The sequence below is a fragment of the Drosophila biarmipes genome, chromosome X (assembly GCF_025231255.1).
Source record: "Drosophila biarmipes strain raj3 chromosome X, RU_DBia_V1.1, whole genome shotgun sequence".
NCBI lineage: Eukaryota > Metazoa > Arthropoda > Insecta > Diptera > Drosophilidae > Drosophila > Drosophila biarmipes.
The window spans coordinates 469328-490677 of NC_066611.1; the positions used below are offsets into that span (position 1 = coordinate 469328).

At 33.6% G+C, this 21350-nt stretch overlaps 5 non-coding genes and 1 pseudogene across 5 annotated transcripts; all 6 read left to right on the plus strand.

Moving 5' to 3' along the window:
- The first annotated feature begins 252 nt into the window (after positions 1-252).
- Positions 253-2247, plus strand: LOC127010533 (small subunit ribosomal RNA). The gene has a single exon (XR_007763289.1). It is a non-coding gene; the product is annotated as a small subunit ribosomal RNA (ribosomal RNA).
- A 1203-nt stretch (positions 2248-3450) lies between these two features.
- On the plus strand, positions 3451-3629 carry LOC127010593 (5.8S ribosomal RNA). Its single transcript, XR_007763325.1, has one exon. It is a non-coding gene; the product is annotated as a 5.8S ribosomal RNA (ribosomal RNA).
- Positions 3630-4031: 402 nt separating this feature from the next.
- On the plus strand, positions 4032-8002 carry LOC127010552 (large subunit ribosomal RNA). The gene has a single exon (XR_007763308.1). It is a non-coding gene; the product is annotated as a large subunit ribosomal RNA (ribosomal RNA).
- Positions 8003-13837: 5835 nt separating this feature from the next.
- On the plus strand, positions 13838-15832 carry LOC127010505 (small subunit ribosomal RNA). The gene has a single exon (XR_007763261.1). It is a non-coding gene; the product is annotated as a small subunit ribosomal RNA (ribosomal RNA).
- A 1205-nt stretch (positions 15833-17037) lies between these two features.
- Positions 17038-17216, plus strand: LOC127010594 (5.8S ribosomal RNA). The gene has a single exon (XR_007763326.1). It is a non-coding gene; the product is annotated as a 5.8S ribosomal RNA (ribosomal RNA).
- Positions 17217-17618: 402 nt separating this feature from the next.
- Positions 17619-20704, plus strand: LOC127010578 (large subunit ribosomal RNA; annotated as a pseudogene).
- Positions 20705-21350: the final 646 nt, after the last annotated feature.

Consider the following 21350-nt stretch of genomic DNA (forward strand, 5'->3'; position numbering starts at 1 on the left):
TATTTTAGAATGAAATGTGCATATATAAAGAAAATATATGAAAAATAAATATTGTGTTTATAAAGAATATGATTCTTTTTGACATCAATAAAAACTTGTTATTATTAGTGGCGAAACAAGTATAAATTGGAAAACAAACGTATACGAATGCTATATAAAAATGGCCGTATTCGATAGAAATAAAATCTATAACAACATATATATTGCTAATTTCTATTCAAAAAATATGAATGAAATATGAATAAAAACATTATTCTGGTTGATCCTGCCAGTAGTTATATGCTTGTCTCAAAGATTAAGCCATGCATGTCTAAGTACACACGAATTAAAAGTGAAACCGCAAAAGGCTCATTATATCAGTTATGGTTCCTTAGATCGTTAACAGTTACTTGGATAACTGTGGTAATTCTAGAGCTAATACATGCAATTAAAACATGAACCTTATGGAACATGTGCTTTTATTAGGCTAAAACCAAGCGATCGCAAGATCGTTATATTGGTTGAACTCTAGATAACATGCAGATCGTATGGTCTTGTACCGACGACAGATCTTTCAAATGTCTGCCCTATCAACTTTTGATGGTAGTATCTAGGACTACCATGGTTGCAACGGGTAACGGGGAATCAGGGTTCGATTCCGGAGAGGGAGCCTGAGAAACGGCTACCACATCTAAGGAAGGCAGCAGGCGCGTAAATTACCCACTCCCAGCTCGGGGAGGTAGTGACGAAAAATAACAATACAGGACTCATATCCGAGGCCCTGTAATTGGAATGAGTACACTTTAAATCCTTTAACAAGGACCAATTGGAGGGCAAGTCTGGTGCCAGCAGCCGCGGTAATTCCAGCTCCAATAGCGTATATTAAAGTTGTTGCGGTTAAAACGTTCGTAGTTGAACTTGTGCTTCATACGGGTAGTACAACTTACAATTGTGGTTAGTACTATACCTTTATGTATGTAAGCGTATTACCGGTGGAGTTCTTACATGTGCTTAGATACTTGTATTTTTTCATATGTTCCTCCTATTTAAAAACCTGCATTAGTGCTCTTAAATGAGTGTTATTGTGGGCCGGTACAATTACTTTGAACAAATTAGAGTGCTTAAAGCAGGCTTCAAATGCCTGAATATTCTGTGCATGGGATAATGAAATAAGACCTCTGTTCTGCTTTCATTGGTTTTCAGATCAAGAGGTAATGATTAATAGAAGCAGTTTGGGGGCATTAGTATTACGACGCGAGAGGTGAAATTCTTGGACCGTCGTAAGACTAACTTAAGCGAAAGCATTTGCCAAAGATGTTTTCATTAATCAAGAACGAAAGTTAGAGGTTCGAAGGCGATCAGATACCGCCCTAGTTCTAACCATAAACGATGCCAGCTAGCAATTGGGTGTAGCTACTTTTATGGCTCTCTCAGTCGCTTCCCGGGAAACCAAAGCTTTTGGGCTCCGGGGGAAGTATGGTTGCAAAGCTGAAACTTAAAGGAATTGACGGAAGGGCACCACCAGGAGTGGAGCCTGCGGCTTAATTTGACTCAACACGGGAAAACTTACCAGGTCCGAACATAAGTGTGTAAGACAGATTGATAGCTCTTTCTCCAATCTATGGGTGGTGGTGCATGGCCGTTCTTAGTTCGTGGAGTGATTTGTCTGGTTAATTCCGATAACGAACGAGACTCAAATATATTAAATAGATATCTTCAGGATTATGGTGTTGAAGCTTATATAGCCTTCATTCATGGTGGCAGTAAAATGTTTATTGTGTTTGAATGTGTTTATATAAGTGGAGCCGTACCTGTTGGTTTGTCCCATTATAAGGACACTAGCTTCTTAAATGGACAAATTGCGTCTAGCAATAATGAGATTGAGCAATAACAGGTCTGTGATGCCCTTAGATGTCCTGGGCTGCACGCGCGCTACAATGAAAGTATCAACGTGTATTTCCTAGACCGAGAGGTCCGGGTAAACCGCTGAACCACTTTCATGCTTGGGATTGTGAACTGAAACTGTTCACATGAACTTGGAATTCCCAGTAAGTGTGAGTCATTAACTCGCATTGATTACGTCCCTGCCCTTTGTACACACCGCCCGTCGCTACTACCGATTGAATTATTTAGTGAGGTCTCCGGACGTGATCACTGTGACGCCTTGCGTGTTACGGTTGTTTCGCAAAAGTTGACCGAACTTGATTATTTAGAGGAAGTAAAAGTCGTAACAAGGTTTCCGTAGGTGAACCTGCGGAAGGATCATTAATGTTTTAATATCCTTACCGTTAATAAAATATTTGTTTATATTATAATAAATACATTATAGTATTACAAATAAAATATGAATTGCCAAAATGTATATGAGATCTATTATAGATCAAATGAAATTTCGAACAAGCAAATCGAAATAATGCAAATATTAAAATTATATATTGTATTTAATACATATGAGAGAAATTAATAAGCAGCCAAAGCAAACAAATAAAAATTCGAACAAGCAAATCGAATTATTAAAATAATAATATTAAATTATTATTGTATATCCTTACCGTTAATAAAATATTTGTTTATATTATAATAAATACATTATAATAATACAAATAAAATATGAATTGCCAAAATGTATATGAGATCTAATATAGATCAAATAAAATTTCGAACAAGCAAATCGAAATAATGCAAATATTAAAATTATATATTGTATTTAATACATATGAGAGAAATAATAAGCAGCCAAAGCAAACAAATAAAAATTCGAACAAGCAAATCGAATTATTAAAATAATAATATTAAATTATTATTGTATATCCTTACCGTTAATAAAATATTTGTTTATATTATAATAAATACATTATAGTAATACAAATAAAATATGAATTGCCAAAATGTATATGATCTAATATAGATCAAATGAAATTTCGAACAAGCAAATCGAAATAATGCAAATATTAAAATTATATATTGTATTTAATACATATGAGAGAAATAATAAGCAGCCAAAACAAACAAATAAAAATTCGAACAAGCAAATCGAATTATTAAAATAATAATATTAAATTATTATTGTATATAAACACAATTAAAATACTGTGTGTATATGGACCATAATATACACGCGTTGCGATATGTATTGTTCATCTCAGTTATGCGCATACATTGGATAATGCAACAACCTAAAATGTACAATGTTGTACCTGGTTTTATACAGGTTAATGTTTTATATAAATTTCAATTTATATCGCTAAAAAAGTATTAATATATATATATATATATTTATTTACAATAAATGCAATTTAAAAAGAAATACTTTGATATATATTGGTTATATAAAATTAAGACATTTCGCAGCATTCGTTTTAGGTATAAAAATAAATTTATTGAAGGAATTGATATATGCCAGTAAAATGGTGTATTTTTAATTTCTTTCAATAAAAACATATTTGACAAAATTAAGAAACCAATTTATAAAACTCTAAGCGGTGGATCACTCGGCTCATGGGTCGATGAAGAACGCAGCAAACTGTGCGTCATCGTGTGAACTGCAGGACACATGAACATCGACATTTTGAACGCATATCGCAGTCCATGCTGTTATGTACTTTAATTAATTTTATAGTGCTGCTTGGACTACATATGGTTGAGGGTTGTAAGACTATGCTAATTAAGTTGCTTATACAAATTTTATAATGAAATTTTATAAGCATATGGTATATTATTGGATAATAATAATTTAATTATTTTATTCATAATATTAAAAAATATATGAAAAACATTATCTCACATTAGTAAATAATTTGAATGTGAAAAACGAAGAGAAATATTTTCTTTTTCAATCAAATGATACTGAGAAATGTCTAGCATAAAAATTTATCTAGAATTGTCTCTTATTAATGATTAGAAAATAGAAAACCGTTGACAATATTATTGTTCTTCGTTGATTCGTTAAATCAAACAAATGCCATTTATATACAGATATTATTAATATAACGAATTTAATAAAATGTTTTATCATTATATATAAAGAATTAATTGCATATAAAAGTTATACACAACCTCAACTCATATGGGACTACCCCCTGAATTTAAGCATATTAATTAGGGGAGGAAAAGAAACTAACAAGGATTTTCTTAGTAGCGGCGAGCGAAAAGAAATCAGTTCAGCACTAAGTCACTTTGTCTATATGGCAAATGTGAGATGCAGTGTATGGAGCGTCAATATTCTAGTATGAGAAATTAACGATTTAAGTCCTTCTTAAATGAGGCCATTTACCCATAGAGGGTGCCAGGCCCGTATAACGTTAATGATTACTAGATGATGTTTCCAAAGAGTCGTGTTGCTTGATAGTGCAGCACTAAGTGGGTGGTAAACTCCATCTAAAACTAAATATAACCATGAGACCGATAGTAAACAAGTACCGTGAGGGAAAGTTGAAAAGAACTCTGAATAGAGAGTTAAACAGTACGTGAAACTGCTTAGAGGTTAAGCCCGATGAACCTGAATATCCGTTATGGAAAATTCATCATTAGAATTGTAATATTTAAACAATATTATGATAATAGTGTGCATTTTTTCCATATAAGGACATTGTAATCTATTAGCATACCAAATTTATCATAAAATATAACTTATAGTTTATTCAAATTAATTTGCTTGCATTTTAACACAGAATAAATGTTATTAATTTGATAAAGTGCTGATAGATTTATATGAATACAGTGCGTTAATTTTTCGGAATTATATAATGGCATAATTATCATTGATTTTTGTGTTTATTATATGCACTTGTAGGATTAACAATGCGAAAGATTCAGGATACCTTCGGGACCCGTCTTGAAACACGGACCAAGGAGTCTAACATATGTGCAAGTTATTGGGATATAAACCTAATAGCGTAATTAACTTGACTAATAATGGGATTAGTTTTTTAACTATTTATAGCTAATTAACACAATCCCGGGGCGTTCTATATAGTTATGAATAATGATATTTACATTATTTTTGCCTCTAACTGGAACGTACCTTGAGCATATATGCTGTGACCCGAAAGATGGTGAACTATACTTGATCAGGTTGAAGTCAGGGGAAACCCTGATGGAAGACCGAAACAGTTCTGACGTGCAAATCGATTGTCAGAATTGAGTATAGGGGCGAAAGACCAATCGAACCATCTAGTAGCTGGTTCCTTCCGAAGTTTCCCTCAGGATAGCTGGTGCATTTTAATATTATATAAAATAATCTTATCTGGTAAAGCGAATGATTAGAGGCCTTAGGGTCGAAACGATCTTAACCTATTCTCAAACTTTAAATGGGTAAGAACCTTAACTTTCTTGATATGAAGTTCAAGGTTATGATATAATGTGCCCAGTGGGCCACTTTTGGTAAGCAGAACTGGCGCTGTGGGATGAACCAAACGTAATGTTACGGTGCCCAAATTAACAACTCATGCAGATACCATGAAAGGCGTTGGTTGCTTAAAACAGCAGGACGGTGATCATGGAAGTCGAAATCCGTTAAGGAGTGTGTAACAACTCACCTGCCGAAGCAACTAGCCCTTAAAATGGATGGCGCTTAAGTTGTATACCTATACATTACCGCTAAAGTAGATGATTTATATTACTTGTAATATAAATTTTGAAACTTTAGTGAGTAGGAAGGTACAATGGTATGCGTAGAAGTGTTTGGCGTAAGCCTGCATGGAGCTGCCATTGGTACAGATCTTGGTGGTAGTAGCAAATAATCGAATGAGACCTTGGAGGACTGAAGTGGAGAAGGGTTTCGTGTGAACAGTGGTTGATCACGAGTTAGTCGGTCCTAAGTTCAAGGCGAAAGCCGAAAATTTTCAAGTAAAATACAAATGCCAAACAAATATATATATTATATAAAATCTAGCTAAATTAATATACTTGAATAATTTTGAACGAAAGGGAATACGGTTCCAATTCCGTAACCTGTTGAGTATCCGTTTGTTATTAAATATGGGCCTCGTGCTCATCCTGGCAACAGGAACGACCATAAAGAAGCCGTCGAGAGATATCGGAAGAGTTTTCTTTTCTGTTTTATAGCCGTACTACCATGGAAGTCTTTCGCAGAGAGATATGGTAGATGGGCTAGAAGAGCATGACATATACTGTTGTGTCGATATTTTCTCCTCGGACCTTGAAAATTTATGGTGGGGACACGCAAACTTCTCAACAGGCCGTACCAATATCCGCAGCTGGTCTCCAAGGTGAAGAGTCTCTAGTCGATAGAATAATGTAGGTAAGGGAAGTCGGCAAATTAGATCCGTAACTTCGGGATAAGGATTGGCTCTGAAGATTGAGATAGTCGGGCTTGATTGGGAAACAATAACATGGTTTATGTGCTCGTTCTGGGTAAATAGAGTTTCTAGCATTTATGTTAGTTACTTGTTCCCCGGATAGTTTAGTTACGTAGCCAATTGTGGAACTTTCTTGCTAAAATTTTTAAGAATACTAATTGGGTTAAACCAATTAGTTCTTATTAATTATAACGATTATCAATTAACAATCAATTCAGAACTGGCACGGACTTGGGGAATCCGACTGTCTAATTAAAACAAAGCATTGTGATGGCCCTAGCGGGTGTTGACACAATGTGATTTCTGCCCAGTGCTCTGAATGTCAAAGTGAAGAAATTCAAGTAAGCGCGGGTCAACGGCGGGAGTAACTATGACTCTCTTAAGGTAGCCAAATGCCTCGTCATCTAATTAGTGACGCGCATGAATGGATTAACGAGATTCCTACTGTCCCTATCTACTATCTAGCGAAACCACAGCCAAGGGAACGGGCTTGGAATAATTAGCGGGGAAAGAAGACCCTTTTGAGCTTGACTCTAATCTGGCAGTGTAAGGAGACATAAGAGGTGTAGAATAAGTGGGAGATATTAGACCTCGGTTTGGTATCGCCAATGAAATACCACTACTCTTATTGTTTCCTTACTTACTTGATTAAATGGAACGTGTATCATTTCCTAGCCATTATACGGATATATTTATTATATCTTATGGTATTGGGTTTTGATGCAAGCTTCTTGATCAAAGTATCACGAGTTTGTTATATAATCGCAAACAAATTCTTTAATAAAACGGTGCATTTATGTATTTTTGATTTGAAAATTTGGTATAACTCCAATTACTCAGGTATGATCCAATTCAAGGACATTGCCAGGTAGGGAGTTTGACTGGGGCGGTACATCTCTCAAATAATAACGGAGGTGTCCCAAGGCCAGCTCAGTGCGGACAGAAACCACACATAGAGCAAAAGGGCAAATGCTGACTTGATCTCGGTGTTCAGTACACACAGGGACAGCAAAAGCTCGGCCTATCGATCCTTTTGGTTTAAAGAGTTTTTAACAAGAGGTGTCAGAAAAGTTACCATAGGGATAACTGGCTTGTGGCGGCCAAGCGTTCATAGCGACGTCGCTTTTTGATCCTTCGATGTCGGCTTTTCCTATCATTGTGAAGCAAAATTCACCAAGCGTTGGATTGTTCACCCATGCAAGGGAACGTGAGCTGGGTTTAGACCGTCGTGAGACAGGTTAGTTTTACCCTACTAATGACAAAACGTTGTTGCGACAGCATTCCTGCGTAGTACGAGAGGAACCGCAGGTACGGACCAATGGCACAATACTTGTTCGAGCGAACAGTGGTATGACGCTACGTCCGTTGGATTATGCCTGAACGCCTCTAAGGTCGTATCCGTGCTGGACTGCAATGATAAATAAGGGGCAATTTGCATTGTATGGCTTCTAAACCATTTAAAGTTTATAATTTACTTTTTAAACGACAATGGATGTGATGCCAATGTAATTTGTAACATAGTAAATTGGGAGGATCTTTGATCACCTGATGCCGCGCTAGTTACATATAAAAGCATTATTTAATACAATGACAAAGCCTAGAATCAATTGTAAACGACTTTTGTAACAGGCAAGGTGTTGTAAGTGGTTGAGCAGCTGCCATACTGCGATCCACTGAAGCTTATCCTTTGCTTGATGATTCGATAATAAAATTGCATAATTTATTTGTTGTGTTGAACTTCTTATATAAAGTTCAACCAACAATCTATTTGTATGCATTGATTGTTTGCTTGGCTTTGTGGCGAATTTTTAATCCTTTATATATTACATTCCTAAGGTCTAGATTTTCAAGTAAGAGACCAATTTGATTAACATATCAATATAAGTACAACTCGACCATCTAATAATAACAATATGAATCGTCATCTTATTAGTGACGCGAAGATTGGCAAACATATAATATAAAAATATTCCTAAGGTCTAGATTTTCAAGTAAGAGACCAATTTGATTAACATATCAATATAAGTACAACTCGACCATCTAATAATAACAATATGAATCGTCATCTTATTAGTGACGCGAAGATTGGCAAACATATAATATAAAAATATTCCTAAGGTCTAGATTTTCAAGTAAGAGACCAATTTGATTAACATATCAATATAAGTACAACTCGACCATCTAATAATAACAATATGAATCGTCATCTTATTAGTGACGCGAAGATTGGCAAACATATAATATAAAAATATTCCTAAGGTCTAGATTTTCAAGTAAGAGACCAATTTGATTAACATATCAATATAAGTACAACTCGACCATCTAATAATAATATGAATCGTCATCTTATTAGTGACGCGAAGATTGGCAAACATATAATATAAAAATATTCCTAAGGTCTAGATTTTCAAGTAAGAGACCAATTTGATTAACATATCAATATAAGTACAACTCGACCATCTAATAATAACAATATGAATCGTCATCTTATTAGTGACGCGAAGATTGGCAAACATATAATATAAAAATATTCCTAAGGTCTAGATTTTCAAGTAAGAGACCAATTTGATTAACATATCAATATAAGTACAACTCGACCATCTAATAATAACAATATGAATCGTCATCTTATTAGTGACGCGAAGATTGGCAAACATATAATATAAAAATATTCCTAAGGTCTAGATTTTCAAGTAAGAGACCAATTTGATTAACATATCAATATAAGTACAACTCGACCATCTAATAATAACAATATGAATCGTCATCTTATTAGTGACGCGAAGATTGGCAAACATATAATATAAAAATATTCCTAAGGTCTAGATTTTCAAGTAAGAGACCAATTTGATTAACATATCAATATAAGTACAACTCGACCATCTAATAATAACAATATGAATCGTCATCTTATTAGTGACGCGAAGATTGGCAAACATATAATATAAAAATATTCCTAAGGTCTAGATTTTCAAGTAAGAGACCAATTTGATTAACATATCAATATAAGTACAACTCGACCATCTAATAATAACAATATGAATCGTCATCTTATTACTGACGCGAAGATTGGCAAACATTTAATATACAAATATTCCTAAGGTCTAGATTTTCAAGTAAGAGACCAATTTGATTAACATATCAATATAAGTACAACTCGACCATCTAATAATAACAATATGAATCGTCATCTTATTAGTGACGCGAAGATTGGCAAACATATAATATAAAAATATTCCTAAGGTCTAGATTTTCAAGTAAGAGACCAATTTGATTAACATATCAATATAAGTACAACTCGACCATCTAATAATAACAATATGAATCGTCATCTTTTTAGTGACGCGAAGATTGGCAAACATATAATATAAAAATATTCCTAAGGTCTAGAATCTTAAGCAATAGACCAATTCAACTAAGAGTTGACATATAAAAATATGTTCCTTTTAATGTTAGCAAAATTTTATCGTCACATACTGTTAGTGACGCGAACGTTTTTTTCTCCATGTTTATATGAATGTTTATTCAAAGGTAGAAAGGCAGGATCGTTATTTTATAAGTGAAGCGATAAAAAAATATTATGCAATAGGACATCTATTTATAAATATTTTTAAGTCTTAGAAATTCAAGTAAAGAGATTCAAGAAATTCATTCAACTTAGAGCGCACATATAATTAAAACTATTCCTGAGGTTTAGAAACCAAATTAAATAAAGAGGACATATAAACGTATGTGGTATTTTGATGGTAGTAAAAATGTATCGCGATATTATTAGTGACGCGACCAATTTTTATACTCTTTGCTCCATGTGCAAATATATCTAGTGTTTAGATAGTCAATTAAAAATGACAATTTTAACTAAAAGACTTAAAAAAGTGTTTGTCAAACTTATAATTTTGTCAATACTATATAAAACGCCAATCATATCCTTATAAAAGTAAATACGGTATATGGTTATAAATACAAAACCATATATAAATAAAAAAATGAAATCGTATGTATATGGCTTATAGGTATAATACCTATAAGGCATAATAATGTATAATATTAGCAAATATACATATAAAAGTGCATAAATTGTATAGATATGGCATAAAGAAGGCATTTATGAGAATAGCTAGTAGAATTTGCCCATACACTACTAGCGAAATGAGATATTTATACCTAGTGAGGGCGGCACTAGTACTATAAATTGTGGCAAAATAAATCTTATGCAAATGCATAGGATTTTGTCAATACCGTACAAAAAACTAAGTAAAACGTATGGATATTGAAAAATAAATGGATTATATTCATAAAATACGAATATTTCTTGCATTCTCTTGTTATACGAGAGAATATCATACGGAGCGGGCAGCCCCTAGTATAGTAAGCAGTCGAATGGGAGACAGCGTGTCCAAAAACACCTATAGGGAGGTGGTCGTTGGCGGACCTCTCCTCGTATTGGTCAAACTTATGATTTTGTCAATACTATATAAAACGCCAATCATATCCATATAAAAGTGAATACAGTATATGGATATGAATAAAAAACCATACATAAATAAAAAAAAATATGTATAAAAAATTATACATATATTTATATTAAGCAATCGTATGGATGTGGCTTATAGGTATAATACCTATAAGGCATAATAATGTATAATATAGCAAATATACATATAAAAGTGCATGAATTGTATAGATATGGCATATAAGTGACATATTTATGAGAATAGCTAGTAGAATTTGCCCATACACTACTAGCGAAATGAGATATTTATACCTAGTGAGGGCGGCACTAGTACTATAAATTGTGGCAAAATAAATCTTATGCAAATGCATAGGATTTTGTCAATACCGTACAAAAAACTAAGTAAAACGTATGGATATTGAAAAATAAATGGATTATATTCATAAAATACGAATATTTCTTGCATTCTCTTGTTATATGAGAGAATATCATACGGAGCGGGTAGCCCCTAGTATAGTAAGCAGTCGAATGGGAGACAGCGTGTCCAAAAACACCTATAGGGAGGTGGTCGTTGGCGGACCTCTCCTCGTATTGGTCAAACTTATGATTTTGTCAATACTATATAAAACGCCAATCATATCCATATAAAATTGAATACAGTATATGGATATGAATAAAAAACCATACATAAATAAAAAAAAAATATGTATAAAAAATTATACATATATTTATATTAAGCAATCGTATGGATGTGGCTTATAGGTATAATACCTATAAGGCATAATAATGTATAATATAGCAAATATACATATAAAAGTGCATGAATTGTATAGATATGGCATATAAGTGACATATTTATGAGAATAGCTAGTAGAATTTCCCCATACACTACTAGCGAAATGAGATATTTATACCTAGTGAGGGCGGCACTAGTACTATAAATTGTGGCAAAATAAATCTTATGCAAATGCATAGGATTTTGTCAATACCGTACAAAAAACTAAGTAAAACGTATGGATATTGAAAAATAAATGGATTATATTCATAAAATACGAATATTTCTTGCATTCTCTTGTTATATGAGAGAATATCATACGGAGCGGGTAGCCCCTAGTATAGTAAGCAGTCGAATGGGAGACAGCGTGTCCAAAAACACCTATAGGGAGGTGGTCGTTGGCGGACCTCTCCTCGTATTGGTCAAACTTATGATTTTGTCAATACTATATAAAACGCCAATCATATCCATATAAAAGTGAATACAGTATATGGATATGAATAAAAAACCATACATAAATAAAAAAAAAATATGTATAAAAAATTATACATATATTTATATTAAGCAATCGTATGGATGTGGCTTATAGGTATAATACCTATAAGGCATAATAATGTATAATATAGCAAATATACATATAAAAGTGCATGAATTGTATAGATATGGCATATAAGTGACATATTTATGAGAATAGCTAGTAGAATTTGCCCATACACTACTAGCGAAATGAGATATTTATACCTAGTGAGGGCGGCACTAGTACTATAAATTGTGGCAAAATAAATCTTATGCAAATGCATAGGATTTTGTCAATACCATACATAAACCGTATGGATATTGAGAAGTTAATAGATTACATCTATAATATGAGAAGTATTTTAGTATTCTTATTAAATAAGAGAATACTATAAGGGTGAGTGGCAAAGAGAATTGAATATACCCGAATGGGAGACAGCGTGTCCAAAAACTACTATAGGTGGTGTGGCAAATATGAGGAAGGCAATATATCCATATAATGAAAATAAAAGTGCGTTTTCTTATTATATAAGAGAACACTATATGGGTGAGTGGCAAAGTAAATTGAATATACCCGAATGGGAGACAGCGTGTCCAAAAACTACTATAGGTGGTGTGGCAAATATGAGGAAGGCAATATATCCATATAATGAAAATAAAAGTGCGTTTTCTTATTATATAAGAGAACACTATATGGGTGAGTGGCAAAGTAAATTGAATATACCCGAATGGGAGACAGCGTGTCCAAAAACTACTATAGGTGGTGTGGCAAATATGAGGAAGGCAATATATCCATATAATGAATATAAAAGTGCGTTGTCTTATTATATAAGAGAACACTATATGGGTGAGTGGCAAAGTAAATTGAATATACCCGAATGGGAGACAGCGTGTCCAAAACTACTATAGGATGGTCAATGGGCCGGCCGTCTGCTATTGACATATGTCAGTAGAGAAGATATTATCCGTCAAATTTGTTTCTTTATTCATTTATTTGAATACGAGACTTGGCTCCGCGGTTAATATTTTAAGCCCAAAGATAATAACGTTGAAACAAAGGCCAAGTTTCTATTGTACATAGAATAACAAATTGTTTCCGAATTTTATCGTTAATTTTAGGAGGTAGGCTAACATGATTTATATTATATGTGTATTATTAAATAATAATAGTACATAAAAGTCTACCAAAGAAATATAAAAATGTAATTATGAATACATTTTCAATATTAATATCAACTTATATTGTTGATAATAAAAAATAGCTATTAAGAGAGTTATTTAAGAAATTATATAATATATAATAAAGAGTATATATATAAATAATATATAAGTATATATTATTTAAGAAATAAATATAGTAGTAATAATTATATATATACACTCGGTTCTATTTTATATATTACCAGAGAGTTATATGGATATATATAGATAAATTTTAAATTTATCGTCAAAATACAAATGATTAACTCAATATCTTATATTGGTTAAACAAAAATTGTACATGTGTGGATACAATATATTATGTATGTCGAACAAAAATGATATTTTAGAATGAAATGTGCATATATAAAGAAAATATATGAAAAATAAATATTGTGTTTATAAAGAATATGATTCTTTTTGACATCAATAAAAACTTGTTATTATTAGTGGCGAAACAAGTATAAATTGGAAAACAAACGTATACGAATGCTATATAAAAATGGCCGTATTCGATAGAAATAAAATCTATAACAACATATATATTGCTAATTTCTATTCAAAAAATATGAATGAAATATGAATAAAAACATTATTCTGGTTGATCCTGCCAGTAGTTATATGCTTGTCTCAAAGATTAAGCCATGCATGTCTAAGTACACACGAATTAAAAGTGAAACCGCAAAAGGCTCATTATATCAGTTATGGTTCCTTAGATCGTTAACAGTTACTTGGATAACTGTGGTAATTCTAGAGCTAATACATGCAATTAAAACATGAACCTTATGGAACATGTGCTTTTATTAGGCTAAAACCAAGCGATCGCAAGATCGTTATATTGGTTGAACTCTAGATAACATGCAGATCGTATGGTCTTGTACCGACGACAGATCTTTCAAATGTCTGCCCTATCAACTTTTGATGGTAGTATCTAGGACTACCATGGTTGCAACGGGTAACGGGGAATCAGGGTTCGATTCCGGAGAGGGAGCCTGAGAAACGGCTACCACATCTAAGGAAGGCAGCAGGCGCGTAAATTACCCACTCCCAGCTCGGGGAGGTAGTGACGAAAAATAACAATACAGGACTCATATCCGAGGCCCTGTAATTGGAATGAGTACACTTTAAATCCTTTAACAAGGACCAATTGGAGGGCAAGTCTGGTGCCAGCAGCCGCGGTAATTCCAGCTCCAATAGCGTATATTAAAGTTGTTGCGGTTAAAACGTTCGTAGTTGAACTTGTGCTTCATACGGGTAGTACAACTTACAATTGTGGTTAGTACTATACCTTTATGTATGTAAGCGTATTACCGGTGGAGTTCTTACATGTGCTTAGATACTTGTATTTTTTCATATGTTCCTCCCATTTAAAAACCTGCATTAGTGCTCTTAAACGAGTGTTATTGTGGGCCGGTACAATTACTTTGAACAAATTAGAGTGCTTAAAGCAGGCTTCAAATGCCTGAATATTCTGTGCATGGGATAATGAAATAAGACCTCTGTTCTGCTTTCATTGGTTTTCAGATCAAGAGGTAATGATTAATAGAAGCAGTTTGGGGGCATTAGTATTACGACGCGAGAGGTGAAATTCTTGGACCGTCGTAAGACTAACTTAAGCGAAAGCATTTGCCAAAGATGTTTTCATTAATCAAGAACGAAAGTTAGAGGTTCGAAGGCGATCAGATACCGCCCTAGTTCTAACCATAAACGATGCCAGCTAGCAATTGGGTGTAGCTACTTTTATGGCTCTCTCAGTCGCTTCCCGGGAAACCAAAGCTTTTGGGCTCCGGGGGAAGTATGGTTGCAAAGCTGAAACTTAAAGGAATTGACGGAAGGGCACCACCAGGAGTGGAGCCTGCGGCTTAATTTGACTCAACACGGGAAAACTTACCAGGTCCGAACATAAGTGTGTAAGACAGATTGATAGCTCTTTCTCGAATCTATGGGTGGTGGTGCATGGCCGTTCTTAGTTCGTGGAGTGATTTGTCTGGTTAATTCCGATAACGAACGAGACTCAAATATATTAAATAGATATCTTCAGGATTATGGTGTTGAAGCTTATATAGCCTTCATTCATGGTGGCAGTAAAATGTTTATTGTGTTTGAATGTGTTTATATAAGTGGAGCCGTACCTGTTGGTTTGTCCCATTATAAGGACACTAGCTTCTTAAATGGACAAATTGCGTCTAGCAATAATGAGATTGAGCAATAACAGGTCTGTGATGCCCTTAGATGTCCTGGGCTGCACGCGCGCTACAATGAAAGTATCAACGTGTATTTCCTAGACCGAGAGGTCCGGGTAAACCGCTGAACCACTTTCATGCTTGGGATTGTGAACTGAAACTGTTCACATGAACTTGGAATTCCCAGTAAGTGTGAGTCATTAACTCGCATTGATTACGTCCCTGCCCTTTGTACACACCGCCCGTCGCTACTACCGATTGAATTATTTAGTGAGGTCTCCGGACGTGATCACTGTGACGCCTTGCGTGTTACGGTTGTTTCGCAAAAGTTGACCGAACTTGATTATTTAGAGGAAGTAAAAGTCGTAACAAGGTTTCCGTAGGTGAACCTGCGGAAGGATCATTAATGTTTTAATATCCTTACCGTTAATAAAATATTTGTTTATATTATATAATAAATACATTATAGTATTACAAATAAAATATGAATTGCCAAAATGTATATGAGATCTATTATAGATCAAATGAAATTTCGAACAAGCAAATCGAAATAATGCAAATATTAAAATTATATATTGTATTTAATACATATGAGAGAAATTAATAAGCAGCCAAAGCAAACAAATAAAAATTCGAACAAGCAAATCGAATTATTAAAATAATAATATTAAATTATTATTGTATATCCTTACCGTTAATAAAATATTTGTTTATATTATAATAAATACATTATAATAATACAAATAAAATATGAATTGCCAAAATGTATATGAGATCTAATATAGATCAAATAAAATTTCGAACAAGCAAATCGAAATAATGCAAATATTAAAATTATATATTGTATTTAATACATATGAGAGAAATAATAAGCAGCCAAAGCAAACAAATAAAAATTCGAACAAGCAAATCGAATTATTAAAATAATAATATTAAATTATTATTGTATATCCTTACCGTTAATAAAATATTTGTTTATATTATAATAAATACATTATAGTAATACAAATAAAATATGAATTGCCAAAATGTATATGATCTAATATAGATCAAATGAAATTTCGAACAAGCAAATCGAAATAATGCAAATATTAAAATTATATATTGTATTTAATACATATGAGAGAAATAATAAGCAGCCAAAACAAACAAATAAAAATTCGAACAAGCAAATCGAATTATTAAAATAATAATATTAAATTATTATTGTATATAAACACAATTAAAATACTGTGTGTATATGGACCATAATATACACGCGTTGCGATATGTATTGTTCATCTCAGTTATGCGCATACATTGGATAATGCAACAACCTAAAATGTACAATGTTGTACCTGGTTTTATACAGGTTAATGTTTTATATAAATTTCAATTTATATCGCTAAAAAAGTATTAATATATATATATATATATTTATTTACAATAAATGCAATTTAAAAAGAAATACTTTGATATATATTGGTTATATAAAACTAAGACATTTCGCAGCATTCGTTTTAGGTATAAAAATAAATTTATTGAAGGAATTGATATATGCCAGTAAAATGGTGTATTTTTAATTTCTTTCAATAAAAACATATTTGACAAAATTAAGAAACCAATTTATAAAACTCTAAGCGGTGGATCACTCGGCTCATGGGTCGATGAAGAACGCAGCAAACTGTGCGTCATCGTGTGAACTGCAGGACACATGAACATCGACATTTTGAACGCATATCGCAGTCCATGCTGTTATGTACTTTAATTAATTTTATAGTGCTGCTTGGACTACATATGGTTGAGGGTTGTAAGACTATGCTAATTAAGTTGCTTATACAAATTTTATAATGAAATTTTATAAGCATATGGTATATTATTGGATAATAATAATTTAATTATTTTATTCATAATATTAAAAAATATATGAAAAACATTATCTCACATTAGTAAATAATTTGAATGTGAAAAACGAAGAGAAATATTTTCTTTTTCAATCAAATGATACTGAGAAATGTCTAGCATAAAAATTTATCTAGAATTGTCTCTTATTAATGATTAGAAAATAGAAAACCGTTGACAATATTATTGTTCTTCGTTGATTCGTTAAATCAAACAAATGCCATTTATATACAGATATTATTAATATAACGAATTTAATAAAATGTTTTATCATTATATATAAAGAATTAATTGCATATAAAAGTTATACACAACCTCAACTCATATGGGACTACCCCCTGAATTTAAGCATATTAATTAGGGGAGGAAAAGAAACTAACAAGGATTTTCTTAGTAGCGGCGAGCGAAAAGAAATCAGTTCAGCACTAAGTCACTTTGTCTATATGGCAAATGTGAGATGCAGTGTATGGAGCGTCAATATTCTAGTATGAGAAATTAACGATTTAAGTCCTTCTTAAATGAGGCCATTTACCCATAGAGGGTGCCAGGCCCGTATAACGTTAATGATTACTAGATGATGTTTCCAAAGAGTCGTGTTGCTTGATAGTGCAGCACTAAGTGGGTGGTAAACTCCATCTAAAACTAAATATAACCATGAGACCGATAGTAAACAAGTACCGTGAGGGAAAGTTGAAAAGAACTCTGAATAGAGAGTTAAACAGTACGTGAAACTGCTTAGAGGTTAAGCCCGATGAACCTGAATATCCGTTATGGAAAATTCATCATTAGAATTGTAATATTTAAACAATATTATGATAATAGTGTGCATTTTTTCCATATAAGGACATTGTAATCTATTAGCATACCAAATTTATCATAAAATATAACTTATAGTTTATTCAAATTAATTTGCTTGCATTTTAACACAGAATAAATGTTATTAATTTGATAAAGTGCTGATAGATTTATATGAATACAGTGCGTTAATTTTTCGGAATTATATAATGGCATAATTATCATTGATTTTTGTGTTTATTATATGCACTTGTAGGATTAACAATGCGAAAGATTCAGGATACCTTCGGGACCCGTCTTGAAACACGGACCAAGGAGTCTAACATATGTGCAAGTTATTGGGATATAAACCTAATAGCGTAATTAACTTGACTAATAATGGGATTAGTTTTTTAACTATTTATAGCTAATTAACACAATCCCGGGGCGTTCTATATAGTTATGTATAATGATATTTATATTATTTATGCCTCTAACTGGAACGTACCTTGAGCATATATGCTGTGACCCGAAAGATGGTGAACTATACTTGATCAGGTTGAAGTCAGGGGAAACCCTGATGGAAGACCGAAACAGTTCTGACGTGCAAATCGATTGTCAGAATTGAGTATAGGGGCGAAAGACCAATCGAACCATCTAGTAGCTGGTTCCTTCCGAAGTTTCCCTCAGGATAGCTGGTGCATTTTAATATTATATAAAATAATCTTATCTGGTAAAGCGAATGATTAGAGGCCTGAGGGTCGAAACGATCTTAACCTATTCTCAAACTTTAAATGGGTAAGAACCTTAACTTTCTTGATATGAAGTTCAAGGTTATGATATAATGTGCCCAGTGGGCCACTTTTGGTAAGCAGAACTGGCGCTGTGGGATGAACCAAACGTAATGTTACGGTGCCCAAATTAACAACTCATGCAGATACCATGAAAGGCGTTGGTTGCTTAAAACAGCAGGACGGTGATCATGGAAGTCGAAATCCGCTAAGGAGTGTGTAACAACTCACCTGCCGAAGCAACTAGCCCTTAAAATGGATGGCGCTTAAGTTGTATACCTATACATTACCGCTAAAGTAGATGATTTATATTACTTGTAATATAAATTTTGAAACTTTAGTGAGTAGGAAGGTACAATGGTATGCGTAGAAGTGTTTGGCGTAAGCCTGCATGGAGCTGCCATTGGTACAGATCTTGGTGGTAGTAGCAAATAATCGAATGAGACCTTGGAGGACTGAAGTGGAGAAGGGTTTCGTGTGAACAGTGGTTGATCACGAGTTAGTCGGTCCTAAGTTCAAGGCGAAAGCCGAAAATTTTCAAGTAAAATACAAATGCCAAACAAATATATATATTATATAAAATCTAGCTAAATTAATATACTTGAATAATTTTGAACGAAAGGGAATACGGTTCCAATTCCGTAACCTGTTGAGTATCCGTTTGTTATTAAATATGGGCTCATCCTGGCAACAGGAACGACCATAAAGAAGCCGTCGAGAGATATCGGAAGAGTTTTCTTTTCTGTTTTATAGCCGTACTACCATGGAAGTCTTTCGCAGAGAGATATGGTAGATGGGCTAGAAGAGCATGACATATACTGTTGTGTCGATATTTTCTCCTCGGACCTTGAAAATTTATGGTGGGGACACGCAAACTTCTCAACAGGCCGTACCAATATCCGCAGCTGGTCTCCAAGGTGAAGAGTCTCTAGTCGATAGAATAATGTAGGTAAGGGAAGTCGGCAAATTAGATCCGTAACTTCGGGATAAGGATTGGCTCTGAAGATTGAGATAGTCGGTACATCTCTCAAATAATAACGGAGGTGTCCCAAGGCCAGCTCAGTGCGGACAGAAACCACACATAGAGCAAAAGGGCAAATGCTGACTTGATCTCGGTGTTCAGTACACACAGGGACAGCAAAAGCTCGGCCTATCGATCCTTTTGGTTTAAAGAGTTTTTAACAAGAGGTGTCAGAAAAGTTACCATAGGGATAACTGGCTTGTGGCGGCCAAGCGTTCATAGCGACGTCGCTTTTTGATCCTTCGATGTCGGCTCTTCCTATCATTGTGAAGCAAAATTCACCAAGCGTTGGATTGTTCACCCATGCAAGGGAACGTGAGCTGGGTTTAGACCGTCGTGAGACAGGTTAGTTTTACCCTACTAATGACAAAACGTTGTTGCGACAGCATTCCTGCGTAGTACGAGAGGAACCGCAGGTACGGACCAATGGCACAATACTTGTTCGAGCGAACAGTGGTATGACGCTACGTCCGTTGGATTATGCCTGAACGCCTCTAAGGTCGTATCCGTGCTGGACTGCAATGATAAATAAGGGGCAATTTGCATTGTATGGCTTCTAAACCATTTAAAGTTTATAATTTACTTTTTAAACGACAATGGATGTGATGCCAATGTAATTTGTAACATAGTAAATTGGGAGGATCTTTGATCACCTGATGCCGCGCTAGTTACATATAAAAGCATTATTTAATACAATGACAAAGCCTAGAATCAATTGTAAACGACTTTTGTAACAGGCAAGGTGTTGTAAGTGGTTGAGCAGCTGCCATACTGCGATCCACTGAAGCTTATCCTTTGCTTGATGATTCGATAATAAAATTGCATAATTTATATAAAGTTCAACCAACAATCTATTTGTATGCATTGATTGTTTGCTTGGCTTTGTGGCGAATTTTTAATCCTTTATATATTACATTCCTAAGGTCTAGATTTTCAAGTAAGAGACCAATTTGATTAACATATCAATATAAGTACAACTCGACCATCTAATAATAACAATATGAATCGTCATCTTATTAGTGACGCGAAGATTGGCAAACATATAATATAAAAATATTCCTAAGGTCTAGATTTTCAAGTAAGAGACCAATTTGATTAACATATCAATATAAGTACAACTCGACCATCTAATAATAACAATATGAATCGTCATCTTATTAGTGACGCGAAGATTGGCAAACATATAATATAAAAATATTCCTAAGGTCTAGATTTTCAAGTAAGAGACCAATTTGATTAACATATCAATATAAGTACAACTCGACCATCTAATAATAACAATATGAATCGTCATCTTATTAGTGACGCGAAGATTGGCAAACATATAATATAAAAATATTCCTAAGGTCTAGATTTTCAAGTAAGAGACCAATTTGATTAACATATCAATATAAGTACAACTCGACCATCTAATAATAATATGAATCGTCATCTTATTAGTGACGCGAAGATTGGCA